Source organism: Mesoplodon bidens, assembly GCF_964165515.1.
Source record: "Mesoplodon bidens genome assembly, contig: HAP1_SCAFFOLD_205, whole genome shotgun sequence".
NCBI classification, from domain to species: domain Eukaryota; kingdom Metazoa; phylum Chordata; class Mammalia; order Artiodactyla; family Ziphiidae; genus Mesoplodon; species Mesoplodon bidens.
Genome location: NW_027672037.1, coordinates 421477 through 442147, shown reverse-complemented (window position 1 = coordinate 442147; position 20671 = coordinate 421477). Strand labels below are relative to the sequence as shown.

Sequence of the window (20671 nt, the reverse complement as noted above, 5' to 3'; positions counted from 1 at the left end):
TATGCAGTCAGCTTACAATGAAGGAACACTAATGAAGGTACACATACTGATATAATTTTTAAAATAAGTAATCCAGACATAGCTAATAGGTAACATATTAGAGTGAATCACCTGGTTATGGGAATGGGAGGGGAAAACCTGTCAGCTTTTCCTCTAGCCTTACTTGGAGCCCCCATCAGCCAATCTCAGAGTGGTCTTGGGAACTGACAGCTTGAGAACACAGTCTGGTCACAAACTATATACGGTTTACATGTGCCTGGAGGATAGAAAAGACATTAATTATCTTACAGAATAGGGTTTTATTTTTAGTGAGGGAAAGGAAATGGGTAATAACTACCCCAATCACCAAAGTCTGAAAACGTAGCGGACATAGCCTTGGTTATAGCTAGGTTAAGCTGAGAATCACTTGGCAAGATATAATTACAAAAAAAACTGGCTCTGAAATCTTCTGATTAATCAATTGACTGTGTTAATAATAAGATTACAGAGTAACATTGAAGTTTTGAACTCTACTTTTTAATGGTTGGCTTTGTTCATCACTGAATTTTTGTCTTGTCTTTTGTCTTCCCCTCCACTTTCCGAAAATTACAGGTGATGCTAGGATTCCTTTGCCTCTCGACTCCTTCCGTGTCCCAGCGTCTACTCAGGAGGCCTTAGAAACTTCCAAAGACAACCTGGGGGTCCCAGTCACAGAGCAGCGGCAGGAGTCTTTTGAAGATTTCATTGCTAGAACATATTCTCCTTCAGCAGACGTCATTTCTGGAACTGGAAGTCAAAGAAAAGAAGAGGAATTATCTAGAAATAGCAGGTCTTCTTCAGAGAAAATGAGCAAAGCAGGTGAATAGACCAAAAAATACTCTGCTAAGAAACAACCTGGGAAGGACCTGCATTCCTGCTCTGACTCACCTGTAAAGCAGAAAAGCAAAGGAATTGGGCAAAATAATTCTTTGGTTAATAAACCAATTAAAAGTGAGTCTTCGAGAAAACACATTTCTGTTAAGAAAGAGAGTAGAATAGTGACTGTGTCATCAAAGACAACTAAAAGTAAACTCAGTGTACTAGAACAGTCTGAAAGTGATACTCTTGGATCTGATTGTGAATTTCAAGAAAGCATCCATACTCTATCACACCTAACGTAGGTCTAAATCTTTTAAAATTATGTTTTTGCCTTCAAATTTTCATAAATTACTTATGTTATTATTATAGCATATGGTGTTTTCAGTTACTTGACTGGAAGCCATTAGAGAAAGATTTTTTTATCTATACTTTTTATTATAATGAAAGTTTGGGTGTACTTTTCCTTGTAACACTTTGCACCATTCATTCAGCTAGTGTTTACTGAGGGCTTCATATGTACAGTACTTTTCTGGGTGCTGTTGCTTTCAGCAGTGAACAAAATAAAGCCTTTACTCTCCTGGAACTAGCACTCTGTGGTGGGAGCAAACATAAACAACAAAGCAGGCTAAGGGTTAAAAAGAGATGGGAATAATAAATGGAATAGTTTTACCATTTGGTTAAACATCAAACTATTATATAAATCACACGGCCAGAAGCCATTGACATATTTTAATTCATAATAACCAGAGAGCCTCAAACATTTACCAAGGCACTTAACCGTGTTTATGGATTACAGCAACGCTCTGAGGTAGGGAACTCTTACCATCCCCATTTTATAGATGAACGGTCTGAGGAGACATTATGTGAGTTGCCCAGAATTACACAGCTATAAGTAAGTGGGAAGTTGCAATGTGACCCGAACCCATGCTCTTTTTTTTTTTTTTTAATGTATGGACTTTATTATCTTTCATTTGTTTCTGATTTATGTGAATTTTTTCTTTAAAGATTTTTTATGCTGTCAACCATTTTTAAAGTGTTTATTGCATTTGTTACAGTATTGCTTCTGTTTTATATTTTGGTTTTTTGGCCTCAAGGCATGTGGGATCTTAGCTCCCCGACCAGGGATTGAACCCTCACCCACTCCATTGGAAGGCAAAGTCTTAACCACTGGACCACCAGGGAAGTTCCCCTTACGTGACTATTTTTCTGGCAATTTTTTTAAATTTTATTTTTTATTGACATACACTTGAATTACAGTGTTGTGTTAATTACTGCTGTACAGGAAAGTGACTCAGTTACACATTTCTGTACATTCTTTTTCATATTCTTTTCCATTACGGTTTATCACAGGATATAGAATATAGTTCCCTGTGCTCTACAGTAGGAACTTTTTGGGGTTTTTTTAAATACATGCACTTTTTAAAAATAAATGCATGTATGTATTTATTTTTGGCTGTGTTTGGCCTCTGTTGCTGCACGCGGGCTTCCTCTAGTTGAGGTGCACATGCTTCTCATTGTGGTGGCTTCTCTTGTTGCAGAGCACGGGCTCTAGGTGCCTGGACTTCAGTAGTTGTGACATCCGGCTTAGTTGCTCTCTGGCATGTGGGATCTTCCCGGACCAGGGCTTGAACCCATGTCCCCTGCATTGGCAGGCGTATTCTTAACCACTGCGCCACCAGGGAAGTCCCATGTAGGACCTTTATGTTTATCCATCCTGTATATACACCAGTTTGCATCTGCTAATCCCAAACTCCCAATCCAACCCTCTCCCACCCCCTCCTCCTTGGCAACCGCTAGTCTATTCTCTATGTCCCTGTTTATGTTTCTGTTCACACATAGGCTGTAACCAGGCTCTTAATTACTTTGTTATCCTGTTCCCTTGTTAAGAAGGGTTTAAGGAAGGAACTGAGAGAGAAGCCAGTGACCACTAGAAGTGCAAAAACAGTGGGGCTGTCAGAAAGCACACCTGTCTCCTTCCCCCATTGTGAGCAGAATTTTTAAACGGCAGAGTATGTAAGAGTATGTGATGACACATCTCTGGATTAAATTATGTCTCCCTGGTAAAACATGTACAGATAAGTCTTTAGTTCAATCAGAGTGAAAGGTGAGATCAGAGAAAAGCTGGAGTGTCAGATTTCTTGTAGAAGGTCCTGCCTGATTGTTACTAAGAGGGCTACTACAGTACTAGTTAGTTCATTAGTCATGGGTTGAGTGTTAGAGGAGTGAAACAATGAGCAAGATGTAGTGTTGGCCCTTTAGCAGTGGAGTGAGAGGGGAAGACGCACAGCAGATGTCTCATCCTGCACGTGACCTGCTGTGACGGGCATATTCAGGGCGTTTAGTCAGTGTTTGTGGAAGAAGAGGGGGAGCCGTGAGGCAAAGAAAAGTCATCAAAAGGGGCAGTCCCTAAGCTAAGTCTTAAAGGACTCGTGAGAAACTGGTGAGTCAGCCGGTGAAAGGCAAGGATACTCAAGGCAGAGTGGACAGCGGAAGTCCAGAGCCGTGAGTGTGCGAGGGGTGTGTTACAGAGCCACAGGCACAGGCTCTGGAGGATCAGTGCAGTGTCCCCAGGCAGCGGCAAGTGCCCCTAAAGGAGGCAGCGAGGAGGAGGAGAGCATGTCTTAACCAACCATGTGCGTGGAGCTGGTTTCCTCAGAAAATAGCTAAGAATGGAAAGGACAAGTTCGGGTGGCATTTTAGACCACTGACGTCAGTATGGATGAGGAATCTGAAGAAGCCTGGAGATAATTATGCCCCACTCTTCTGAGGAGCAGTGCTTTATATTTTCAAGTGGGATTTTCACGCTGCCACCTCCTCTCCTGTCCCTACTGAAAGGTTTATAGGCCGGCAGAAGGGAGAACCTGGCTTAAGTAAAGTTAATCAGGTTTCTTTACTGTACAGCTTCTCGGGGCTGCTGTAGGCTAATGTTCATTCTGGATCGTCACAGCAGGCGTATGGTACACAGCCATCCTCAAAACTATTTGACCCTAGAGTCCTTTTTTAATAGAATGTCTAACAACTGGTTCCACCGAAGAGCAATTTCGTAACTTCTAGACCAGGTAATAGCAAGAAGAAAGGGGTCTGAAATAAGGTATAAATGAAGGGAGGAAATAAGTTCTAATTGTATTTAGGAAATTACCAGCAAGACTTGACCTTGGGAAGTAAGGAAGAAGTAGGAGGCGGAGGCTGAACCCCCATCTGTGTGACTAAGGTTGGGTGGTGGTATCATTGAGTTTGGAAATAGGGGATAAAGAACTGAAGTGGGGAAAAGACTTTAGTTCTGGACATGTAGAATTTTGAAGCACCTGTAGAATTCAGAAGACAAACTGGTAGATAACTGGACATGCACGTGAAGACATGGAAAGATAAAAATTTGAATGTCCTCAGCACATATCAGCAGTCATTAAAATCATGAAAATGGATGAGATGTCAGAGAATTGTGAGTCCTGACAACGTTTAAGTGATAAGCAGAGAAAGAATTCTGGGAAGGAGAGAGGTGACAGAGATTCAAGAAGGAGGAAGGAGATGCCAGCGTCGTCCTTCAGAGACTGTGAGTGTCCATTGGATTTGGGCAGTTAGGTCCCCAGTGACCTGAGAGCAGTGCAGGGAAGTGGTGGACAAAAAGCCAGATGGCAATAAACTGAGGGTGTAGGGCTGCCTGTCGGGGCCAGGCGGGGCTAGTGAGGACAGTGGGAATAGGCTGCTCTCAAGGAGTTTGGATGAAAAGAGAAAGTAATCAGCAAAAAAGAATTTTTTAGAATGAGAAGGACTTCTATTTTATATGTTGAAATGAAGGAACCAATAAAGGAGATCCTGAAGATGTAGATAATAATTTAGAGAATTGGGGAAACACGGACATATGAATAAGAAAAAAACCTTGCACAGTATATAAAAATCACTTGTATCCTTCGAGCTGGATGGATACTGGTAAGTTTGGGAGGAAATAAAGGTAAGAAGAGATAGAAGTTAAAGAAGTTTATACTGATAGCCTCAGTTTTCTTTGACACAGATTTTTCAGAGACACATATATACACATACATAATTACCGTTCGAAAATTCTTTCATAGTTACATGTTTTATTAATCATGTCTGAGAAAAGTCACTGATTTTCATTTTGTACAGCATTATCTTGTAAGGACAAGATACAGTGACAACTTCCATGCTTTTTGCATATCGGAGCTGACACTGAAAGTATCTGCATAATTGAATTTTCACTTCTTATTTGTAATAAGTTTATCCTTAGGAGGATACTTGCATAGTGTTTGATCACAGATGAGTTTGGGCATTGCTATCACTCAATAATGTTAAGCATCTGTCAGGTTCTCTCCTATACTATATATTAATTGTTTGTCCGTTAAGCAAATATTTATTGGCGGCCTGTGGGAATAAGATACACCTAGGTCCTCTTTCCTTGGTATATTCACAAAAGCCTCTGAAACTAAATTTCCAAGTCAGGCCATACTAAGGCCTGGCATAATAAGTTTTCATTGTTAACAGTTTTTTTGTGTTTGTGGGGGTTTTTTGTTTTTATTTTTTTGAAGCAAGGATAAGACACTGTCTTAACTCAGTAGTTGTCCATTCATTAATAAGTCAAAGAAGACATTGATGAAGCATGGTGTTTTGAATATCCTTTCCACAGAATAGGTAATGGGCCATCCTGAAACTCTGGTGAGATGCTTATCATTTTCAGATTTTGGAGTGGCTGAGAAAACCCTATTACACCTTGAATTATCACTAGAAACATGAATTCAGCCAAATAAAAACAGTGCCTCTGCCTACTGAGGTGGTCAATTTCCATCTCAACAAAAGTGACCATTTCTCCTTTAGATTAAAATCAAGAAAATCCCCTCTGTCCAGGATGCAATAATGGGGTGCCCGAAAGAGGAAAACTGAAGCTATTCCCTCTTTACACCTGAACAGTGAATTCATTCTGATATCAAATATTTGTTATGATTCTGTTATGACCAGGTGCTTTATTGTTTAGAGATCAAGTTACTGTTCATTCTTGGTAAGTAAGAAAAATCCACGTTTTAGGACTCTGAATAGTAACTTTATATATATTATATATATATATATAAAATAAATATGTATATTATATGTAATATATATTCCATCTATTCAACAAAATTGTAACTTCCATCATCTCTTACGAATGATGAACTGTATTCACTCTTTGGAAAGGGCTTATAGGGAATTAAAGTCTCCATATACTTTTTATATAAGACCGTGGAAACCAAATTCTCAACTGGGAGCAAACTTAGGTTTTGCTATGAAGGTTTATGCTTGCCTGGCCTTAGAGGGGTAGGCCAGGAACTCAAGTTTTTTTCCTCTAAGTTACTTTCATTGATGCCACCCTGAAAAAATTTGGAGGGAGTATTTTTGAAATAGCTTTATCTCAGTAACCCTTTAAAAAGGCTTCAGGGTATGGGGAACATAACTGTCAAAATGTTCAAGCAACTCTTGTTGATTTAAGTGTAATGGATCAGGAGCAATACAGGAAGGAGCTGGGTACAAAAGACAAAAGGCGTGAGGCTATTTCATGTATTGTTTTTGGCTTATTGTACAAAACAGAGAAAGTCTCATACACTCGCGCAGCCAAGGTCCCCTACTGTTCTCTCCTTTTAGTAGAAATAAAAGAGAGCTCGTTTCTCAATAGCAGCATTCTATCCTTAAGTGGGTACACAGTGATATTCTGATGGTCTCTGGAGCAGAGAATAATTCCGTGGCAGCTCTGACCTCCAGTCACCGGGTTCTCTGTAACTTAGTCTTTCATGGCCAAGGACTATAATCATTATTTCGATTTATATTTAGCATCTCAAAATGGAAAGGATTCCATGGACAACAAAACAGGAAGTGATTTCATGAAGTGTTTTAGTATGGATAAAACAATAAACTATAAAAATACAAATCATCAGTGAAGCTTTTTCTTTCCGGAGAACTATATTCAGAAATTAATGTAAGCCTCTAAGGTGCGCATGTGTGTTTTTTCACCCATGATCATGTTTGTATGTGTGTGCATTCCACTGCTACAGGAGACATGCAAAATGATATCAGATTTGTACTGGTTTCTCCCAAGAACTGTGTGCTCGCAGGGTTCGTTCAGGAAGGTGAGTGTCCTACCACCACATCACAGTCATATCTCATCACCTTCGGCAGGAACAGTTGACACTTTAACCTCACATGCAGGCTTATTAAATTAGTATTACTCATCAGAACTTGCTTACTAATAAAACAAGCTGAATTAGCCACTGCAGAATCATATTTGGAAATTCAATGAAAATTTTACATTTTTAATAAAGGCCCAGAAATATTATTTCAGAGCAGGTGGTACAGAAAACTGTGGTCAAATTTGACATTCATTCATCATTGAAGTGTGGAACGTGACAGGTGAAAATTGATATTGATTTCTTTCCTCTAATATTTGGAAGAGTTCTAACAGGTAAATCAAATGAGATAACAAGACATATCAAGTCTCACTCATTTCTATGATCACATCCTCCCCACATATCACTCCTTCACCTGCCATGTTTTGAATAATTCAGTGCCCATAGTCTTTCCAGTCCAGTGTATTATAAGACACACTCAAGCTGGGTTTCAATCATATTAGACTGAAAGCTGAACATTTTAGGAAGGATTATTTAAAACCAAATGCGTCTTGAGCCCAACAGCCTTTGAAACCAAACAATCCTGGGAGTTCAGTTGGATTCAGAAAATTCAGTAATCCTATTTGATGTATGTTAACCATATCAATATTAACAACCTTCTGCTGGATTTCACCACTGATTTGAGAGCTGAGTTACTACTGGTCTTGTATTTTACCTAGTTGTGAAAGCACTGAGAGAGTTGTTCTTGGGTTGAACTTGACCCGCCTCTGGGAATGCTCTCTGTTCTATCCATCTTGAAAAGCTTTATTCAAGTGCATTTCTCTGCCTGCCTTCTCTTCACTTGCACCCCTTGGGAAAACGAAAGATGCTCAAATATAGATGTGAACACTGCAGGTGCTCTGCTTGGCAATGGTGTCTTTCAGCTTCCCAATAAAAAATTATATTGCTGACCACCCATTTGACTGAAAAGTGACTCATTTTACTGACAGATATCTGGATTGAGATGCCAAAAGAAATAGGTCATTTCAAATTTCCTTTTTAAGTCATAGCTGTGTTGCAACACTACTTGTTCAAAACTTAGATCATGAAGGTTCCTTCCTATGACCTCCAAATAATTAAAATGTTCTTCAATACGCTATATAAAAAGCAAGCAGAGGGGCTTCCCTGGTGGCACAGTGGTTGGGAGTCTGCCTGCCGATGCAGGGGACACGGGTTCGTGCCCCAGTCCGGGAGGATCCCACATGCCGCGGAGCGGCTGGGCCCGTGGGCCACGGCCGCTGGGCCTGCGCGTCCGGAGCCTGTGCTCCGCAACGGGAGAGGCCGCAGCAGTGAGAGCCCCGTGTACTGCGACAACAAAAACAATAATAAAAAAAAAAAAGCAAGCAGAATATTCCTAATTATCAATCTTTCTCTTGAGTCATATAGTTCTTGTAATTTCAAGGAAGAGAAACTCAAATGTAAAGTGTTACAATAGCCAAGCATACCAGCACTATTATCTAACCATTCAGCAATTTTCTCTGCCAAGTCACTCTGAACCTTAGACTACTGAGGATGTCTTCTTAATTAATTTTTAAGGTTCTCCTCTTTTGAGTTAAAAAATGGTCACAATTTTATAAGTAAAATTAAAGGAAAATACCAAAGAGAACATCTGAGATGTTTCCATTAGGCATTATATATATATACATAAATTTAATAGATATACATATATACATGCACTGGGATAAATCTCCATCTTCTGTGTCAGTCGGACATAGGTCCATTTTCTTAGGAATACGGAACTCCTTTCACAATGGAAGTGAGGAAATTGGCTGGACCATCCTTCTTGAAAATAATTCTGTGAAGCCGCCATTCCTTCTAGCAATCTACTACTCCATCAGTGTGTAGTTCATCAAATTCAGGTCTTCTGAAGCCAGGCTAGAAATACAAAGTGAGGTGGACGACTAAGGTAACTGACCGAAAAGGAGGAAAGGAAGAGGAGCAAAACAATTTCCCAATTTCATTCTTTCCCATATTCTCTGTGCCTGACAAGGGAAAAAATATTCGGGTCTGAGTGCCTCTCATTCTTAGTCATTGTTAGTTCAAAGTCTGAGAAAAAAAAAAAAGGTAAAAATGAAAATATGGAGTCCAGAATTCCGTTAGCACTCTTGCATGCAATATCACAACTTAAAAGGCCTTCCAAAATGGTGGGATCAACTTTTAAAAATATAGCCCAATCTTTTCAATCTAAACAAGTAAACACTAAAAATATATTTTAGAAATCCAGCAAACACACTAACCACAGTCAAAGCAATGGAAGGCTTATGGCTTACCAAATGACAGTGGCTGTCTACAAGAGAGAGAAAGAGAATAGTCCAAAATTCTATCTGACCTGGCAGAGCTAGGAGGGTGCCCTGGTTAGGATCTTTCATATACAGTTATTCAAGCTCAGACTTGATCATCTGTCAGGGATGCTACAGTAGGGAGAGTTTTGCCCTAACTGTGAGACTCAGCAAGATCACTTCCAACTCTAAAACCTACAACTTTAATTTAATCACCAACACGAGCCATCTTTAAGAGCGACCTCAAATAACTCCAAATCTGTTCATCTACTCACATATTCTTTACACAGTCAACAGACCTCGAGTGATTACTACATGCCAGACACAGTTCTAAGACCCAGAATAAGGGATAAGAAAGGTAACAACCTCTGTCACTGGGGGGCTTGAGTTCTTTGGGAAGAAGTTCATCTAAATACAAAGAGACACCAAAGATAATATTTGGTTTGATTATTATTCTGTGAAAGAAGTAAGGTAATCTGTTAAATTGGGACTGAGTTAGGCTAGTAGGACAATCAAGGAAAAAATATCTTTAAGAGATGAGTGCCAAAGAATAGAAAGGAATCAGTTATGGAAAATTTTTCTGGAAATAATATTTCCAAAACATGGGAACAGCGAATACAAAGTCCCTGAGGCAAGATGAAGCTTAACTACAATCAAGGAGCAAAAAGAAGCTAAAAGGTTAGGTCAGGAGATAACCACACAGATTTACACCAGCTGGTCCCTAACTTCAAGTCTACGTGGGTATATTCTTCAGGTGAGTTACATATATATCATCCAAAAAACACAAAAAAAATGGACTCCAAAATTACCCTGGAAATTCTGAGTGAGATTCTTTACAAAGGCACAACCATATTAAACATCACAGCCATCATTCTCCAAACTCCACTCTGGGCATCACTTGCAGGCATTTAACGGGGGTGTTTCATATCCTCTCTAAAATATTGGGCAGGAAGAACAAACACCCTAGCATGTCTGCACTGTGCACCTAGTGTCTCACAATTGAAAAGTAGCCGGAGCTCACCCTGCTGATGGCTTTGCTGGGTTTTTTTAACCACTTATTAAGAGTCCCATCTCTTTTAAGAACTGGGATATATTTTTTGAGGAAATAAACTACAGGAAAATTCAACTGACAGAGATCATACTGTAGTTGACTTTTCTGTTCTTTGTTACATTTATTCGTTGAGACAAACGTCTGTTCTTAGTCTTTTTTTAATGGCTCTCTTAAATAGAACGGACACAGTACACTGCACATACTTAAAAACACAATTTAAATTCTGAAATATGCATATACCCATGGAACTGCCAACACAATCAAGAAAAGGAACATATCCATCACTTGCAAGTGTTTATGCCTCATTCATAAAGCCCCTTTTTTCCCCTCACATTCCAGCCCTCCACATCCCCAAGTGAGCACTGATATGCTTTCTTTCATTAGAGACGTGTTTGCATTTTTCTAGAAATTTAGATAAAGGGATTCACACACTGAGGACTCTTTTATCTGGCTTCTTTCACTCAATGTAATTATTTGGAGAGTAATTCATGTTTTGGTGGGTGTCAATAGTTTATCACTTTGTTTTGCTGAATAGTGTTTCACTGTATGGGTATACCACAGTATATTTATTCATCCTCTTGTTGATGGGTGCTCGAGGTTGTTTCAATTCTGTCTATTAGAAATAAAGATGCTATGATGATCCATGTACAAGTCTTTGTGTGCACATATGCTTTCCTTTTTCTTGCGTAAATATCCGGGTGCAGAAAGGCTGGGTCATACGGTAGGTGTACGTTCACCTTATGAAGAAACGGCCAAACTGCGGACTGAAGTGACTGCACTCTTGCCCTCCCACTAGCATGTAAAAGCCGCGCAGTTCCTACACTGCCTCACCAGTACTCGGTGTGCTTGGACTTTTCTAAGTTTAGCCATTCAGTAGGTGTGTAGTGGTATCTCCTGGGGCGTTCATTTCCATAGAGCTAATAATGGATTACATTGAGCAACGTCATGTGCTTATTTGCGTCCGTACACCTCCTTGGCAGGATCTCTTTTTAAATATTCTTACCCATATTGTTAATTTAAAAATTTTTTTCTAATTACTGAGTTTTGAGAGTTCTCTACGTGTTAGAGGCACAAGTCTTTTCAGGGGTATAATTTGTAAATATTTTCTTCCAACCTGTGGCTTTTCTTTTATTAATAATGGCTTCCAAAGATGAAACCCAATTTATTACTTTTTTTCTTTTATGGATCTTGTTTTTGGTGTCATCTCTAGGAAATCTTTGCTTAACCCAAGGTCAAAAAGATTGTGTCCAAGTTTTAGAGATTTATGTTTTGATCTACATTTAGTTAATTCTTTATATGGTGTGAAGTAGGGATCAAAGGTCATACTTTTGCATATGGTGAACTAGGCACTATATCCATGTACTACATGCTTCCAGCACCATTTGTCAAGAAGACTATCCTTTCTCCTCAAAATTGGCTTTGCACCTCTGTTGAAAAATCAATTGTCCTTATATGTGTGGATATGTTCCTGGGATCTACATCCTATTTGATTGACCTATTATATCTGACTCTCGGTTATAATATATTCTTTCACTGATTTCTTTTCACTTGCTCATGTAAATAGTCTCCCAGTGATATAGCCTTACCATTTGACTGGACATACCTAGGTATACCTGAAATGCATTTGATAAATCGATGGAACTTGCACTCAAACTAGGGTTACTTTCCAAAAACTCTTAAAATGTTGAGGTGTAGAAACGATGTACTCTACAGCCTTCCTGCCTCAACCAAGTGTATGTTAACACATCCCCACACAAGCTATTTTGCATGTGTATGGGGCTGTAGAGTCTGGGGAGTATGAGAGTGGTATGTGCTGTCTATCCCAAAAGATCATCATAGGAGGCAAAGGAAACATTAAGGAAGTAGATAAGAATAGTCAAATGCCGAATGTTAACATATTTCTCATGCGTTTTTAATATTTACATTGAGATAAATAAGTAAATTATTATAAAATAAAATACAAAACTTTAGACAATATTTCAAAATGCTCTTTTTTGCCAGATGCAACAAGATACTAGGAATAGAGGGATTTTCTGGAACCGGCTTATCTTTCCTTTTCTTATCACCATCGAGTGATGGGGTTGTATTTTATTCAGTGTATTGTACATGTGGGTGTGAAGAAGATGGAAGTTGTCTCAAAAAGAGAAATGAGCAAAGAATATATGTCGTCAACTTGTCTAAAACACTTTTTCATGTTCTGACTCATTTTTCTTTGTATTGGCATTTCAAGGCATTTTGTTTTTTAGTGACTATTAAAAAACCTTGATAATTTCAGTGAAATCCCATGAAGATAATATAAACAACAGTCATGGAAAATGAAAAGATGATAATAGCAACCAGCACTGTGCTATTTCTTGTCAGTGTTCTTTACTATTTAGAATAGTAACAAATCCCATATTAATTTGACTTTTTGAACTTCGGCCTTTACTTTGGTGGAAGAAATTCCTTACACTTTGCTTATTATCTGTTTGCAATTAAAAACAATTAATGACCATACTTTGATATGATCATCTTAGAGTTGTATAGAGGGAGGATAGTTATGCAACTATTTATATATCTATGGGTTCAAGGAAGTTTAAAGGCTTGATATTTGAATCCTGTGGAAAGTAGCCTCCTTTCCCAGAGGGAAATGAACATATACATGTACTTAATGTAGTTTAAACTAAAGCAACACCTGTTCGTAGAGGCACCTTCTATTCCAGGTATGTTTAGGTATAGGGAAGGGGAACAAGAGCTATAAAACATAATTCTTGTGTATAAGAAGTTTACAGGGGCTTCCCTGGTGGCACAGTGGTTGAGAGTCCGCCTGCTGATGCAGGGGACACGGGTTTGTGCCCCGGTCCGGGAGGATCCCACATGCCGCGGAGCGGCTGGGCCCGCGAGCCATGGCCGCTGAGCCTGCATGTCTGGAGCCTGTGCTGCGCGTCTGGAGCCTGTGCTCCGCAACAGGAGAGGCCACAACAGTGAGAGGCCCGCGTACCACAAAAAAGAAAAAGAAAAAAAAAAGTTTACAGTTTAGGGGGGTTGAGGGCACTCAATGACTCAATGCGGATGAGCCTGATGCAGGTTACGAAAAGGTCACCCTTGAATAAACTCTGCTTTAGGAAAGACCAGCCTACTCTTATTCTGTTAAACTCTTTAATGTGGTGCTCAATATACCTGAATATCAATGTCAAAGGCCACTTTAGAAATGTTTCCAGGGGTGCTAACAGCCAACAAGTTAATATGATTCCTATACACTTGACACAACTCACCAGAGGTCTTGAATTCGGTGAGCATATTGGCCTCCTTTAAGAAAGATCACCCATTAAACTTCGAATGCTAAGTGCTAAGAGAATGAAGTAAGTAATAAGTGATATTCAGGTTCAGAGGCGGAAGAGAAAAGACGTCTCACCTTGAGTAGAACATTTTGTTGGATTCTCCAAAGTGGCAAACAATAAGGAGAACACTCAATAACTAAGACTGAATAAGTTGAGAAATAAGATGAAAGCCTAAGATGGAGGTCAAAATGGCCCCTAGATTTAAGGATACATTTAGGCTGAAAGGGAAACGATTGAAAAAGATGTAGAAAGTGCTAAATATTTCACAAAAAATTATTAGAACAAAAAATGTATTAGAATAAACTTAGCAAAGTTTGTTTGCAGAATATGAAATCAACATACACACATCACTTGCATTTCTGTACATTAACAATGAACAATCTGAAAAAGAAATTAGGAGAACAATTCCATTTACAATACCATCTAAAAGGATAAAATACTTAGCAATAAGCTTAACCAAAGACATGAAACACTTGTACACTGAAAACTACAGCAGTATTGAGAGAAATTAAGGAAGACATAAATAAATGGAAAGACATCCCATGTTCATGAACTATTGTTAAAATGTCCATGTTACACAAAGCTATCTACAGATTTAATGCAATGCCTATCAAAATCCCCTGTTTTTGCAGAAATAGAAGAAACCACTCCAAAATTGATATGTAACCACAAAGGACCCTCAATAACGAAAGCAAACTTGAAGACCTCACACTTTCTTTTGAAATGAAGTTTTCTTGTTATTGTGGGTTAAAAATCCAGTCCTAAGTCTCCATAAATTATCCTCCTAAATTTATATTTTGGTTCATTCTCAGTGACAGGGCTTTCAGTGCCTGAGTGGTATTGAGGGCCCCTTCAATATCTGTAGCTTGGGCTCCTGTCACTGACATGGTGTGGGTATCTCACAGCCTTGGCTGTTTTTACCAGTTTATCAAGTCCCAGATGAACCATGCTCAGAAGGGCCCCACACTTGCTTGGTTTCATGCTCTGATATTGCTGTCTTAATATTCTTAATGATTTTATCTTTGAACTTATGTTCTGTAAGTAAAGTTTATGGGACAATAAAATATACGCATGAGCAGAGGAGACGTGTGCAATATGTGTGTCTGCCACCATTCCTGCTGCCCCATTCACATCTAGTTTTCACCCTGCTTATGGTGTGCTTTCCATGACATGCTTATTTGGTACCCATTTGGAGCCTTGCTGTGTTCCACCAGAATTCTGTGCTACTGGTCACATCCAAGACTAAGTGAAGGTGTTAACAGATGTGGAGGCCATGCTTTCCATTTGAATCTGAACTTACTTCTAACACAGAAAGAAAGTGTTGTTTTTTAAGAAACAAGAATGTCCAAGCAATCTTATCATATCCTTTCTTACTCGTGTTACTTCCCAATATTAGCCAAACAGTCTGCTGAAAAAGATGACATGTATGAAAAAGAGAAGAGAGAACAACCCACAGAACCCATTTAGAACTCATCCTAATCTAGTATGATGTCATCTTATCTCGATTCTATCTGAAAGAAGAATTTACTTGGGCACATTCACAGGTTCCAGGTGAACATGAATTTGGGGAGGACACTATGCACCCCAGTGCAAATACTTTCAACAAGACTTTTTCCTTGCAGTTTGAACAAGAGGCACTATATTTTCATTTTGCACTGGAGCCCACACATTATGTCACTTGTTACCGTTAGAGCCCATGTTGGAAAATGGGGCTTCATGACATAGCCAAGTGAGTCTGTCAACTGAATTCTAGAGTTATCCAGACTTACCCACTTTGTTGCAGCAAGTTGGTTCCAGGCAAAGCCAGGTGAGAGGGGCATGTCCACAGTGGAGCAGAGAACTTCTGTCTCTCTATCACCAGACTCACTCCCAAGATGAAGGAAAGAAGAGCTTAGCAAAGCATGGCCAGTTATTCTTCCCAACTTTGCCCGTCAGGTAGGTCACCTCACCTAGCCAGTGTCAGTGAACATAAGAGCAGGGAGGTTAAAAGTTACACTAATCAAATTCCCTTCACATGCTGGTACCCGTAAGAATGAGAAGGGAAACTGTCACTAATGCTCCCCTGGTGTTTTCAATCTCTTAACCCACTCAACGATGCTTTTAAGCCTATAATTAATGGAATATGGTTCTCCCTTCAGGAAAGAATAGACCTTTATCAGGACAGCCCTGCTCACACTTTTATGGGGCTACTCGTTTGAGTGGCCTCCAGGAACTGCTGGTGGATGCCTTAGAGTTTCATCCCAGAAGTCTCTGATATGGGTGAGAAATTGCATTAATTCAAATGAACTCCAAGGCTACTCATATCCAATGATCAGAAACAACTTTTTGTTCTACCAGCCATCCACAACATAGCTAACCATAGACATTTGATGAGGTCAAATGACAAACTAAGATTAAATACATAAAAGCATCCAGTAATACAATTCAGAAATCATAGAAATGTTGCAAATTTGTAAGTACACCTTTGCCAGTATCAAATTCTTCACAGACAAATTAAAAGGGCACACATGACACGCTCTTATGAATTAAGGTTCCAAAGTATTAAATCCCAATTTTGAAATCAAGTTTCCTTGTTACTGTGGGTTAAAAATCCGAAGTCCTAAATGTCCATAAACAATCCTCCCAAATGTACATTTGGTTCATTCTCAGTGACAGGGCTTTCATTGCCTGAATGGGACTGAGGGCTCCTTCAGTATCTGTAGCTTGGACTTCTGTCACTGACACAGGTGTGGGTCTCTCAGGGCCTTGGCTGTTTTATCAGTTTATCAACCCTCTCATGAACCATGCTTTTAAAGAGTCTAAAGAGTTACTAAGATACAATTTGATTTTACAGCACTATCCCCAAAATTTAAAAACAATCTCAAAAGCAAGCCAATCCCCCACTCTTAGAAGAGTGAAACTAGGCACATTTTTGTTCCCGGAATCCAGTAAAGACTTTGATCAAAGAACATAGTGGAAACTCAATGGCATTTGAGAGAAAGAGAAAGTCTCTTTGGTTTTAGCCTCACTAGAATGTCCATTAGTCTATGCCATGTAACTGAAATTTCTGACCTGCGAACTTCGAACCAGGAGGAAACTTTTAGCTTGACATTGATTTGTCACTATGAATTTGCCATGTGCAGTGCACAGCCCTGAGCATCTGTCACACATGGACTCTTGCGTTATCCTTCCTCTTTGATGACCTTGTTGTTTACACTGCAGTACTGAACTGTTTATGGGTTCTGTCGAGTGACATTACACCTCCAGGTCTGAGGCGTAGATTTGACAGTCCTATGCCGCCATGGCCATTTTCACTGCCTAGACCAAAGGCGGCTGCCTTTAGGACAACATTTCTTTCTCCAATATAATTGACAAATCCAGTGTCAGCTTGGGTCCACATGTGAAGGGCGTCACTTGAGCCTACGGTAGACCATATGTGTCAGTGCCGACAAGTTCTATAAAACATGTTTTCCTTATAATTGAGTCTTTGTCTCAGTCAAGCCTGCTTGGGAAAAACTGTACCTGAAGAGTAAGGCAAGGTGGACGGCTGCCTGAGACTTTCCTGCCCTGTAAACTCCTGCACACTCTCAAGTCAAGTGCCAGGTAAAGGTCTCTGTATACTAAAGACCCTCCAGGTGCCTTATTCATTCCGCTCCAGGTATTGCTCAGTCACCTGCAACTCCCTAATGCCCCTTTTCTTTATATCAGACCTTTACTTAAGTGGCTCGAAAGAAACAGCCACTCTCCCACACCATAAGCTGCAGCCATCAGCCAAAATCAAAGTATCTTATGGCTGGTGTAGTGGGTTGGATGGTGGCCCCCAAAAGGATATATCCATGTCCTAAGCCTTGACTGTTACCTCATTTGAAAAAAAAACGTTTTTGCAAACGTCATTAAGGATCTTGAGATGGGATTTCCATCCTATATTAGCTGGATGGGTCCTAAATAGAATGACAATTGTCCTTAATATACAAGAAGGGCAGAGGGATATTTGAGACACACAAAAGAGAAGATACAGACACAGAAAGGGGGTGATGTGAAGACACAGACCAAAACTGAGTGACGTGGCCTCAAGCCAAGGAAGCTGGCAACCACCAGAAGCTGAAAGAGGCAAGGGGTAGAATCTCCCCTAGAGCATCAGTAGGGAGAGCAGCCTTGCTGACACCTTGACAGCACACTTCTGGCCTCTACAACTGTGAGATCGTAAATTTCTATTGTGTTCAGCCTCCAAGTTTATTAGTCTCCCAGCAAGCACGGCACATTTATACAGCATGCATTAAACGTTTTCTAAGCTTCAGCAGTTTACTGCACAAACCTAAATATTTTCAAACAGTCAAAGGTTTCAACATCCCACCATACATTAAAGACCAAGGCAGTAGACTACCTTCCTTGGCAGTAACAAAAGATTTTCCACATGGACATTTTCCTCTCCAAAATGTCTGCTCCTTTCTTTTTATTTCTCAGTGTTCCCAGGTAATGCACCAAGTGTCAGGAACTTCTAATTACCTTTCAGCAAGTACAATGCCTTAATTCCATTTGGTTTGGAATAAATTAGGAAATAAGAGAAAAGAGAAAAGATGGAGGGCCGAATATTCCTGTTACTCTTGATAACCCTGGCTTGAGAATCCAGTTTGAATGAAATGATCACATAACTGAACCGCAGAATTGGGCAGATTTACTAACTAGTAATACACAGAATGAGAGAAACAGAAGACACTCACACTCTCAAGGGAGAGAACAGAATTAGTCAAGGCAAGCATGCTCACTTAATTCTTTTCAAGCTTTCTATATAAATCACTTGATCACCCTGGGGCAGAGTCAGTAAAGAAGCAGCGCTGATAGGACCCTACGAGCTCTCTTGACAGGACTGAAACATCAGGAGCAGGAAAGCAACATTCCCTCACTCCCCACCACCGCCACCCCCAGCAGTAAAAATATGATCATCCACATAGACAATGTAAAGAAATCAGAAACTACGCTAACTCTGATTCACTCTTAGTATACCAACAGCTAATCGGGAGCCTTGTGAAAAAACATCTTGATTACTTGCTAATAAAACTCCTTAGGGGCCTGGGGGAAGATGGCGGAAGAGTAAGACACGGAGATCACCTTCCTCCCCACAGATACACCAGAAATACATCTACACGTGGAACAGCTCCTACAGACCACATTCTGAACGCTGGCAGAAGACCTCAGACCCCCCAAAAGGCAAGAAACTCCCCATGCACTCTGGGTAGGGCAAAAGAAAAAAGAATAAACAGAGACAAAAGGATAGGGACGGGACCTGCACCAGTGGGAGGCAGCTGTGAGGCAGGAAAGGTTTCCACACACTAGGAAGCCCCTTCAAGGGCAGAGACTGCAGGTGGCAGAGGGGGAAAGCTTGGGAGTAGCGGAAGAGAGCACAGCAACAGGGGTGCGGAGGGCAAAGCGGAGAGATTCCCGCACAGAGGATGGGTGCTGACCGGCACTCACCAGCCGGAGGCTTGTCTGCTCGGCCACCGGCGCGGGCGGGGCTGTGAGCTGAGGCTCGGGTTTCAGGTTTCTGTCGGGAGCACAGGGAGAGGACTGGGGTTGGCAGCCTGAACACAGCCTGAAGGGGTAAGTGCACCACGGCTGGCCGGGAGGGAGTCCGGGAAAAAGTCTGGACCTGCCGAAGAGGCAAGAGACTTTTTCTTCCCTCTTTGTTTCCTGGTGCACGAGGAGAGGGGATTAAGAGCGCTGCTTAAAGGAGCTCCAGAGACGGGCGCGAGCCGCGGCTAAAAGCGCGGACCCCAGAGGCGGGCGTGGGATGCTGGGGCTGCTGCTGCCACCGCCAAGAGGCCTGTGTGCGAGCGCAGGTCACTGTCCACACTCCCTTTCCGGGGAGGCTGTGCAGCCCGCCACTGCCGGGGTCCCGGGATCCAGGGACAGCTTCCCCGGGAGAGTGCACGGCACACCTCGGGCTGGTGCAACATCACGCCGGCCTCTGCCGCCGCAGGCTCGCCCCGCACTCCGTACCCCTCCCTCCCCCAGGCCTGAGTGAGTCAGAGTCCCCGAAGCAGCTGTTCCTTTAACCCCATCCTGTCTGAGCGAAGAACAGATGCCCTCCGGCGACCTACATGCAGAGGCGGGGCCAAATCCAAAGCTGAGCCCCGGGAGCTGTGCGAAGAAAGAAGAGAAAGGAAAATCCCTCCCAGCAGCCTCAGAAGCAGCGGATTAAAGCTCCACAATCAACTTGTATCCTGCATCTGTGGAATACATGAATAGACAAGGAATCATCCCAACTTGAGGAGGTGGACTTTGAGAGCAAGATTTATGATTTTCTCCTCTTTTCCTCTTTTTGAACAACACAATAAGTGAAATGAAAAATACTCTAGATTGGATCAATAGCAGAATAACTGAGGCAGAAGAACGGTAAGTGACCTGGAAGATAAAATAGTGGAAATAACTACTGCAGAGCAGAAGAAAGAAAAAAGAATGAAAAGAACTGAGGACAGTCTCAGAGACTCCTGGGACAACACTAAACGCACCAACATTCGAATTATAGGGGTTCCAGAAGAAGAAGAGAAAAAGAAAGGGACTGAGAAAATATTTGAAGAGATTATAGTTGAAAACTTCCCTAATATGGGAAAGGAAATAGTTAATCAAGTCCAGGACGCACAGAGCGTCCCATACAGGAAAAATCCAAGGAGAAACACGTCAAGACACATATTAATCAAACTGTCAAAAATTAAATACAAAGAAAACCTATTAAAAGCAGCAAGGGAAAAACAACAAATAACACACAAGGGAATCCCCATAACGTTAACAGCTGATCTTGCAGCAGAAACTCTGCAAGCAAGAGGGGACTGGCAGGACATATTTAAAATGATGAAGGAGAAAAACCTACAACCAAGATTACTCTACCCAGCAAGGAGCTCATTCAGATTTGATGGAGAAATTAAAACCTTTACAGACAAGCAAAAGCTGAGAGGGTTCAGCACCACCAAACCAGCTTTACAACAAATGCTAAAGGAATTTCTCTAGGCAAGAAACACAAGAGAAGGAAAAGAACTACAATAACGAACCCAAAACAATTAAGAA

At 40.8% G+C, this 20671-nt stretch overlaps 1 long non-coding RNA gene across 1 annotated transcript; it reads right to left on the bottom strand.

Moving 5' to 3' along the window:
* Positions 1–494: 494 nt before the first annotated feature.
* On the bottom strand, positions 495–15571 carry LOC308610696. The gene is made up of 2 exons (XR_014014614.1): positions 15400–15571; positions 495–765 (listed from the first exon to the last, which is right to left on the bottom strand). It is a non-coding gene; the product is annotated as an uncharacterized lncRNA (long non-coding RNA).
* Between the last annotated feature and the right edge of the window lie 5100 nt (positions 15572–20671).